Below are 10,614 nucleotides of genomic sequence, written 5' to 3' on the forward strand. Positions count from 1 at the left end.
CCGATCTGGTGGTAGCTCAGGATCATTAGCAACCAGAAATGGACGTCTTGTGCGTGGTTTGGTACGGGACCAAATCCAGATCGGCACGAATCCGGGAGTCTTGCTCTATTTTATCTCTCCTTTTGCTGGAGAAAGCATAAATCAATCATAAACATGTTACCACCGATCGGCTGCGGTCACAAACCCGGCGCGGTAGAACCGAGATGGGGAATGAGTGACATTAATGATAGTGCCGTGATTCTGGGCTCGATCGAACCGTTTAAGGGGTTTTTACGAATAGATGGTTTTGTCATTTCATATCAACATTAAAATGACAACAGGCTGCTGCTGAGGAACTTTTCGATTGAGACAATTCGTCGTTGCTCACCAGTGAAGGCAATCTGTTGGGGAACATAAATTCCGCTTGAAGATTACGCTAATGAACACATGTCGAAATATTGAGGAATTTTTGATCACATTTAACTCCTTCTCTTTCTCTTACTGGTGTCACATTCTTCTCCGTTGTTATTCTTCTCTCTGAAGAAATTTTGTTTTGTGTTTCAAAACCCCTTTTTACAGTGTGAAAGTCCATATGTGGTACCGACACAAATGATTCCAACGCTAATGATGTGATCAATTATTAACGTCTTTCGATCAACTGTCGATCTACGGAAATTGTTTTTCATGATGTGAAGAAACAAAACAAAAACTCTTTGCATTCCTTCCGAACAAAACGCAGATTCAAATAAGGATATGCATGCACATGCTCTCGATGTAGTAAAAGAATTTGCTTTACAAAATTAAGAACAAAAACTAAATTTATAACCAGCAAAACGTTGAAAGAATGAAGCATCAAAGCATCAACGTGCCGCTAGCGAATGGCAAAATGGCAAAATCATCGCCCGCTTTTGTACGCGACAGATGCTCAACGACGTGGAAGAATTGTTGGCGTTCGCGGCATCCATTTTCCAGCGCGGATCGCGTAGATGAAGATCAATTATGTTTCGTGCGCGGCCGGCCGTCCGACAAAGGTGAAACGGAAGATGAAAATGAAAAAAACTACTTCTTTTTTTTCTAACTAAAACAACTCTTTCTCTCTCTTCATCTCTTTAGTATCTTTGGTTGGGGTTTCAGTGGAGTATATGCACGTACACCTTATTCCAATGTGTCGATGGGAGCGGTCCAATGCCGACAGTTTGATCGTGAAGAAGTTAATTTCCTATTTACTGTCGCTTGGCAACACGGACACTACGGGCACCAAGGGCAGGCAGAGTATTCTAGGGTCGGTGGCGTAGGAAAATCTCATTACCTTCGAACGATCGGTATTATGGTACGGCTTTGTCCAGAGCGGCCTCCACTTAAAGGCGGGATGCTTCCGGATGGCTTCCCCGCGATTGGATGGTGGAAAGATTTTCGCTACTTCACACTCTACCGAACGTGACCGCAGCGGACGTGTAATGATGGTGATGCGCTGTTCATTCGATTGAGTAGCCGCTTTTGGCGCCGCATGGCGGTCACAATAATACGAAGCCAGTACACGCGTTCACTCGTTTTCTTGCCGTAAGTGCGTGCGACGTAAAAGGTGTCCAATGGTGGTTGTGATTTTTTATGCTTCTTCGTCTTCTGTTTGTTAACCAAACGAAACGAGATTATGCAAATGTTGCCCCTCTTTACAGCAGACGGGCTCAGTAGCAGTTCAATTGAATAAGGCATTAATTAGATGTGTTCCCAGTGTGTTCCAGCTGGGTGGCAAACTGAGATTGATTTGCTTCGTCTGATTTGGAACCGATTGGTCCTTTTACGGGAATATTCCGATCGTGAGGTAAGTGTCCATTCACCCGATTGATGATGCGGTCCCGCAAGGAAGGTGGATCCCCAATCTTCGTGGATGGGAAATAAGTTTATTTTATTGAGCGATAGATAGAGTTTTCTCACGCCAGGCGTGTTTGGATGATTGTGAGTCTAGTTGAGGATATTTTATGTATTTTTTACTTTAAATTTATGACAACATTTGGGACAAAAATTTCGTGCTTGTGTTGAACTACACATTGTTTAGTGTGATTGGATTTTTAAGGGGACATTATGGAAGTCGCATCGTGTAAATTAGATTAAAGTCAACCATGTTTTCTTTGTTTTTTTTTTTAATAATTAATAATAATAAATTTGCTTACATCTTACGATGAAGTTAACGATTTTGTTGAAAAGCGAAGAATTAATGTCTTTTTGAAAATAAATTTCAAAATTATTACCATTATTATTACTAACTATTTCTACAACTATTTCTAACTATTACTACACTTAAATTTCTACTTACTATTACCAAAAGCAAAGCGATGTCCCCGTGTCCTTCGTGCATCCTTTAACGATACAACGCATTGTGATTGCAAAGCTATGCAAATATTTACTTAAAAACCTTTTCCCGTGCCAAACCGATAGTATATTGTGTACCTTGTTGCTGCAGCACAAAATACCTTCCATTGGTCATACAACTAGCCGGCATTTTGGGTACGGTTGCAGCCATTTCGCAACACCGCCAACCTTAAAAAAACAAACAAACAATAAAAGGAATAGCAAATGTTCTAAACTGCAGCAAAACCGTTATGCGCTTGGTCGCCAAAAACCCGACAATGGCTCGCCCGTAGACTTGCCGTTGTGGCTTTTGCGTGTTGCTGACAAATGGGAACATAAATCAAATACCAAAATCCACACCGGTTAGGTGTGCTGTTAGCTACAAGCGAAAAACAACTGATTCCGTAAGCAGGTAAAAATGCCACCCAACTCACATGCCGGTGGAGAATTTTCACCAGGACGGAAGGAGGGAATTTCGGGAGATTCCCGTTGCTTTTCCTTTGTTTTTTTTTTGAAATTTTTACCCATCCCAATGTTTCATGGTGCTAAGGATAGTGTTCCAAGTGTTTTGTGGTTTAGAAATCTTCTTTTTGGGTGGAGAAAATAATGATTGCAATGCGATTAAAACGATCCGTTTTGCAGTTGTGCAAAATATGCAAACAACTGTGTGGTTTTTGGTTAACTCCGCATAAAAGTGAGGTTGAAAAAAATTGGACAAAATAAAAATAAAAAAGCATGCAAAGTTTCATTTCTTTGTAGGTGACAAATGCTGAAACATGTTGCATAGTTCCCTCCCTTCTAAGCTGTTTAACCTTGACGATACGCTCGATCGAGTAATGACTTACAGGGCAGGTAAAGACAAGTTTTCCCGTGTCCTTCTTTACGTTCAGCGATTAATTTTTCATTCCCATTTTACACCAAAAATTTTCAAAGCGGTTTTGATCCTACCATTAGAGGACTGCTGCTGTCAAAACACCGACCAAAATCCATGCCTCAGTGGGACGGATCAAAGGAAGGACCTTCCGATTCCCTGTGGTGGCTTTTTGGGCAATTTGCACCGAGCGAAACCGTGTCGGTACATCCTACGGGAACGATCTATTGTTTTCCGACCGCTGTTAAACAGTTCCCTACTGTCGGCAGGGGATGTTGATGGGATAAAAGGGAATGTCTATGGATATAAATATTTTGTCACACAGCAACAGCTTTTTAATGGGCGTTTTGGATGAGTGAAAAGAAATAAGATCTTTTTCCGAAGCTTAAATAATATATTGGATTATTAGAAGAGTATTGATGATACAAAAAATAATTTTAATAACTCAAAAAAATCTTTAAAAATCCCGGGAAATTCTTTCATAATATAATAAAATGCGCCAGCTATAAAAATGACTTAAAAACTGAGGCGTAACTGACAGTTTGAGGCAAAGTAAGCAAATGGCAGAAGCAGCAAACACACAACAGAACACAACAGTGAATAAATTGCGAAAAAAAAAGAATAAACAACGAATCGATAAAGCGACCAGCAATAGGGAAGAATCACGACCAACAAAACCAATGCACTTTTTGGCGCGTGTAATGTATGGTCCCAGCCCGGGAGAGATTAAGCCTCCGTTTGGTGTGATGGTCTGAAACAGCCATGGACAGACAGCGTGGACGCGGACAATGGCACATTCGACATGAAGCGCAAACAAATAATAAGCGCAAAACATAATCACGCCGGGCACGGATGCAAAACACAATGCAACACGATCGTTAAGCGATCCTCGTATGTTGCGATCCTCAGTAGCAGGAGGTGGGATATAAGAAAAAAAAAAACAACACAAAAATGGGCGGAAAAAAGGCAAAGCAAGTGGCTAGTGTGGTTTTATGCAAAATTCGTTAATCGAATTCATGATGTCGATTGGGGTTACGATTGGTTTTGCGCGTCCCGTGTGCTGTACGATAATAAGCGTACTTGTGCCAACTCGATCGACGAACTAAGAAAGCCAGGTGACAATGGGTTACACATGGTTAGATGTGTGGAAGAGAAGGGAAAGAGTATTCCTACACCAGACGATCACGTTTCGTAACTCGCGCAACATTTGGAGGATTCTTTTTCTGTTCCATTTACTTCTTCGCTGGCCTTTTTTGTACACAAATTTTTAAGCCCACAGTTTGGAAATTGGGAAAACAAGAGAAAGATATTTGATCTTCTTTTTTTAAGAAAATGGAGGAGAAACTTATGTGAGGAAGCATGGGAGTAAAAAAAAAGAGTTGCATCCAAAAGGATTGCTGTTTTTGGTTTAATTCAATTTGCCTCCGTTTCGGAGACGTCAAGCTGTCTATTGGTGGCATTATTCTTACTGCAAACATTTCGTTAGCTTATTCCAGCAAACATCCTCCATGACAGAGCGCGACCCCCTTTTGAGGGTGGTAAGCGCGGGAACGCCTTGACGCCCAACTGGCTCCCCAATGCAGGCAAAGGCCATGTTTGGTCTAATGAGGCAGAAATGGTTGTCAGGTGAGAAATGTTTCACCATCGTCTTGGTTGCCCATCGCAAACCCCGAGTGCTCAAGATCAACCAAGATCGCGATCACGCAGATGTAGATGTGCTTTGCGCGGGTGCATTTTTTGGTGATCATGCGAGTGTGGTAAGAAATGGTGTGATGACCTTACATGGGAACAATATGATCGATACCTTAACGCTTGTTGAGAGTTGTGGTTTTTATTTCTTTTTTTGGTGAGGATGAGGAATGCTACATTCCACTCAGAAGGGAACGGCAAGGTTGGTTTGGATGATTTGCATAGCAAGGAATTTTCCAATGTGACATTGTGGTGATGAGAGTACGATTTGCATTTAAGCGAATAAAAAGGATCAACGTTGATGGACGTGTGCATTCGTTCCGTAACGAAAACAGAGGTAAAAGATGAAAAGTGAAGAACGAAAAGGAACCTGATGATTAGTGTTGGGTCAGGTAGCTCTTTTGCAAGAACGGAGCGCACCGCTCTCGCTCTCTAAAGTGTGCGGTGCGCTTGAGGTAGCTCCACACGGAGCGCTGCACACAGGAGCGATTGTGCGATGCGCTCCCAGGAGCGAAGTTTCGCACCGCAAGGAGCGCTGCACGCAGGAGCGATTCCTGCGATACACCTACCTCTTTTTCCCGTGAGCTGTGCGGGAGCGCGCACCATAAGATGACCGGAGCGATTGAAATATCTCTTTCGCTCTTGACCCACCAACTATACCCTTAGGAAATTTTAATTTTTTTTAATTTTTGCACCAAGTTTTGCCTATAACTCGGTCGGTATCCAACGGATCGCCAATCATTAACTTGTGTTCGGTAGATGGTACCAATGGCTACAGTTTCTTCTTGGACGGCCATGCCCTCAGATTTCTGTGCCAGAAGTTATTTGAGGAACCAAGTTCCATACCCTGTTTGAGAAAATGTAAAATTTTCCTCATTTTTGAACAATGTAGCAAAATTTATAAATGTGATATATTTTCATGCGAAATTGTTACAATAAGTTTCTTTTCACTCAAATAATGCTTTAAATTAAAAAAGAATAAAAAATCAGATTTTTTTTTTTAATTTCCACTCGAAAATTTCATAAGGCTTACCCCTTGCCATTTTTTTTGGAGTAAATTAGCAAAATTTAAAAAATTGTTTCATTTTCATGCGAAATTATTACAATAAGTTTCTTTTCTCTCAAATAATGCTTTAAATTAAAAAAAGAATAAAAAATTAGGCTAAAGTCTGAAACACGACCCCCCCCACTCACGGGCACTCATTTGAGTGACTTTTTTTCGTGCAGGGTGGTTCGTAATCGGTTGCGTGTTTTTTTAATTATGTTTCGAGACACAGACACCTGAGGGCATGGGCGTCGAAGAAGAAAATGTAGCAATTGGTGCCATCTATCGACCACAGGTCAAAGATTGGCGATCCGTTTGAGCTTTTGCGAATAGCTCCGGCCACAGACATGGTAGCGATTAGTGGTGCATGGAAGAAATCTAGCCACAAGTGCCATCTAGCCATGGCCAGAAGAAAGTTTGGCGATATCTTGGATACCGGCGGAGCTATGGGGCAAAGTTGGGCCAAAAATGAGGAAAATTTTACGGTTTCACAAACAGCGTATGGAACTTGGTTCCTCGATGAATAAATCACTTTTCACTATGCGAAAACCTCCTTACAATTTAATAGTAATTGTAAAAAAAATCAAATTCAGGCCACATTGCATAGTCTCCGAACCACCCTGTACGAAAAATTGACACGCAGATGAGTGACCGTGAGTGGGGGGGGTCGTGTTTCAGACTTTAGCCAAAAATTACAAAAAATAAAAAAATCGAAAAACGTGAAAACATGCATAAGGCTAGTGAGTCAAGAGCGAAAGAGATATTTCAATCGCTCCGGTCATCTTATGGTGCGCGCTCCCGCACAGCTCACGGGAAAAAGAGGTAGGTGCATCGCAGGAATCGCTCCTTTTGGTGCGAAACTTCGCTCCTGGGAGCGCATCGCACAATCGCTCCTGTGTGCAGCGCTCCGTGTGGAGCTACCTCAAGCGCACCGCACACTTTAGAGAGCGAGAGCGGTGCGCTCCGTTCTTGCAAAAGAGCTACCTGACCCAATGCTACTGATGATGTTGAGATCTCCACATAGAACACTTTTGAGCAGGTAATACTGAAATCAATAAATCTTGAACATCTTTAAATAATTATGAAATTCAAACATTCAACATTCATTCGATATTCACATACTAAAAGCTCTATTTAATCTTCTTTAATTACCTACCCTAATTGATCTTGAACATTCGCTATCGTCACTCCACCCTAGAATCTAGTTCACACAATGGCCGATAAAGAGTAGGTTGATATCTTCGCTACTTAACATTCCAAACTAATGTGCAAATACTCTTTCCCAATCAAATCGCACGATAAAAGCGTACGCCCCAACCGATTGCCATCCAGCCTGTTAACATTTATCTGTATATCAACTTCATCCGATAAGTAAGTAAACGAGCACGAAGCAAGAAATCCACCAGTGGAAAAGCCGGCAAAACAGATTCATCTCCATCAGTTTCGCTATCGTCGTGACGCTCGTACCGACTCGCGAACGATAATTTAGTAACCCTCGGTTGGGATGAAAAGGAAATGAGCATCGAACGAGAGAAAAAGAGAGAGAGAAAGGGGGAAGGAAGAACGAAACGATGGCACTACGACTCGGGCAACGGCATACGACTAACAACTGAGTTGCAATAATAGTTGCACATGATGGTAATCATGATCATGGGCATGTTTTATCATCTTCAACATTCGTTCCCATCGGTGAACGGTCTAGTGTGTAAAATGGAATGGGAAAATTGGCCCCAGTCGTTGAATGGAAACGGTCGTTCAAAAGGCGTAGCGCTTTTCCTGACCAAACCGTGAAGGTGAACTAAGAAAACAAAATCAGACTTGCCTGTTCGCGAGCGGGATCGGGAAGCCTAACTTTGAGGTCGTTTTTAGTTAGCTTTTATTTGATAGTTTTTGCTCGTTTGGCGTGTTTGTTTATCGATGAATGAATATAGATTAAATTGAAATTGCCGTGGTAATATTTCCAGTTTCTTGGAGTTTTATAAGGCGTGAAAATCGATTCTAAGTTTACTAATCTTATCAGCTAATAAAATTCCATTAAAGAACCATTTCTTCTTGAGGTGCTAGATCTTACGAATTTCATGCCATTTTTGTACCAAACTGAAACTGTCGTTAGAAAACCCCATCGGTAACTCTTATAGGTTTTTATACATAATTCTTATAAGAAAAAAAACTTCATTCCAACAAAAACCAAAATTAAACACTATGAACGAAAATTTGTGACGTACTGTAAAGCAATACCCAGTGCCATCCAGATTTGGAAGAAAGCTTTTGTCGGCTCAACATTCTCGCATTTGATTGCAAGCATTCGGAGCATTCACAATCAGTAAACGATCGAAAATCAGTAACAAGACAAGGCAGGGTAATTTGAAACGAAACCAGAATGGTACCTTTTTTGCGTTCTACACCAGCATAAATGCTTCATAATGCTGGAAGTAAATGGAAGAAAACATTTTTATTTCCCCCCAAAAAAAACCCTTGTTTAGTAGGCTTTCAGTGCTATGCAAATTGAAAAAGCTTTTGAAAACAAGGCTGGATTTTTGTGTTGAAGAGGATACTTGTAGCTTTTTTTGGTGGAGAGGAAAAGAGCAGGAAGAGCTCATTAGCTTGTGAAGGTATTATCCACATAGCACATCCATCCCAGCAGGACACTTCCATCTGAGCCGAACGTATATTGTGAAGCGGCACCAAAACGGCTACAGTGCAAAAGCGTCCTATTTACCCAAACGGTTTGAAGCTTAAAAGTCAGCTCCGAGAGTTGATGGAACGGTGGAAAAGCACACCGAGCAAACAAAAAAACATGATGCCTCTAATTGCGGTTCTGTTTGGTCTGTTCTGCCTTTCCGGTTGGTGGTGGTGGTGGTGGCTTCTGGTCGGGGAAAAGCCAGTTGGGATCGAATCTGCAGCGCCAGCGCCTTTACTAAGGTGAGTTGAGGGTTAGGGTCGGGGGTGGGGACAATGAAGCATAATACAGAAGGGGAAATAGCATAAAAGCGTTGCACGAGAATGAGCAAGAAAGAATGAACGAAAAAAAAACGAATTGTATAGAAGAAAAAACCGATCAAATAAACACATAAGCGCAAGGCGGTGAAATAAAATCGCCGAACGACGAAACGTTGGTACACATGTTTCGGTGTTTTTCTCCTTCGCTTGTAAACTTTTATCATCGCATCAGCATGCGTGCATTGGTATGTGTGTGATCCACCCTGCATTGATGATTTCTTCGGTCGGTAGGGTGGGGAGAAATCCATACACAGAATTTATGTTGCGCATGTGTTGATCGGGCCAGATTGTGTGCGTGTGCAGCATAATTCCAATTAGAATTATGCGCTTATGCTCCGCCTCGAAAATAAGGCCTTGATGCCACTCCTACCGACAGGGTGGTTTGTGTTTTTATGTGTATACAGCTTCCGCTGTTTTTGCGATGCGGTGTTAGTGTTAGTGTGATGCGATACTAAACCGCTGGCCCATTAATTTAATCGTCGGCGAGTAATCGAAACAAAACGAACATCGCGAGCGAACGAGCGAAAGAGACCGAACGAGCGGTGTGTGAGCGACGGAGCAAACAATAGTAACGCACCCCTAGCTGTACGGGTTTCGGGGTGTCGACGCCTACTATGCGCGTTTTGCGATCGTGCGTTGTGTGCCGCTCGTGGGGATTTCTTATTGGAATTGCTTTTCAGTTGGCTCAAGTGTATCGCGATGGAACGACTGTTTTCGCGTTCGATTTTCGCGCTTGCCGGTGCCGCGCGCGAGCTCCGTCCCTGCTTTACTTCGGTCCGTACCGAAGCATCCTTCGCTTGAACGGCCCTTTTCGTCCCTTCGGTAACCTACCCCCACCACACACACACACACCCCATTACACCCCGCTTCATTCCACAAAGTGCAAGGGGGTTTTCCATCCGGTGTGGGCCGTTAGTACGGTTTGTTACGGCGGAAGCGCAACAACGACGGCGTGCGGACCGAAGTGCGGGACAAAACGATTAACGGGTGTGTGCCGTTCGAGTTTATGCTACTTAGCTAATTTTCACCTTAGCGCGTTTTGTGAGTGTGAAGTTTTTGTTTGTTTGTTTGTTGTTATGTTGTTTTATTTGGCGAAACGCGCGTGCGACAAGATTAGCTAGGACATACGGGGGGCGGTTTTCGTTTTCTGATTGCGATCGTTTATGAAAAGCGTTTGTTTTGCGTAAATGCAGCAAATGCCCAACTGGTGGCTTTAATGCAGTAAGCATAAATGGGCATAAATAATGGAACAAGTGTTCTGTTAAGTTGTGTGAAAAAAATACTCAAAAAAAGCATAGCGAAATAAATCGTGCGTGCAAAAGTGAAGTGAGTGTCGAAATATGTAGTAACGAGTGAGAGAAAGAAGCCGAACTTCGAAAAAGGAAAAAAAAAACAAAACTCCTCACACCGAGAAGAAACGGTTTGAACTGAACGTCTTGTGACTGTTGTGTGGATTGTGCCCGGAAAAAAATCCCACTTGGTCCTGTCGGTAATGACTGTCCGGATCGTTGGCAGTGGGTAGTGTGAAAATGGCCACCATAATGTCGCATAATTTACCCCTAATACCACTTCCGCTGAAGGCGGGTGTGGCATTGGCCAAGGCTAGCCTAATGCTGCCTGGGGCCGGTTTGCTCGGTCTTGCGGCAGTTCCCGAGTCGCGCAAATCGTCCTCCACGCCACC

Source organism: Anopheles funestus, chromosome 2RL (genome assembly GCF_943734845.2).
Source record: "Anopheles funestus chromosome 2RL, idAnoFuneDA-416_04, whole genome shotgun sequence".
NCBI lineage: Eukaryota > Metazoa > Arthropoda > Insecta > Diptera > Culicidae > Anopheles > Anopheles funestus.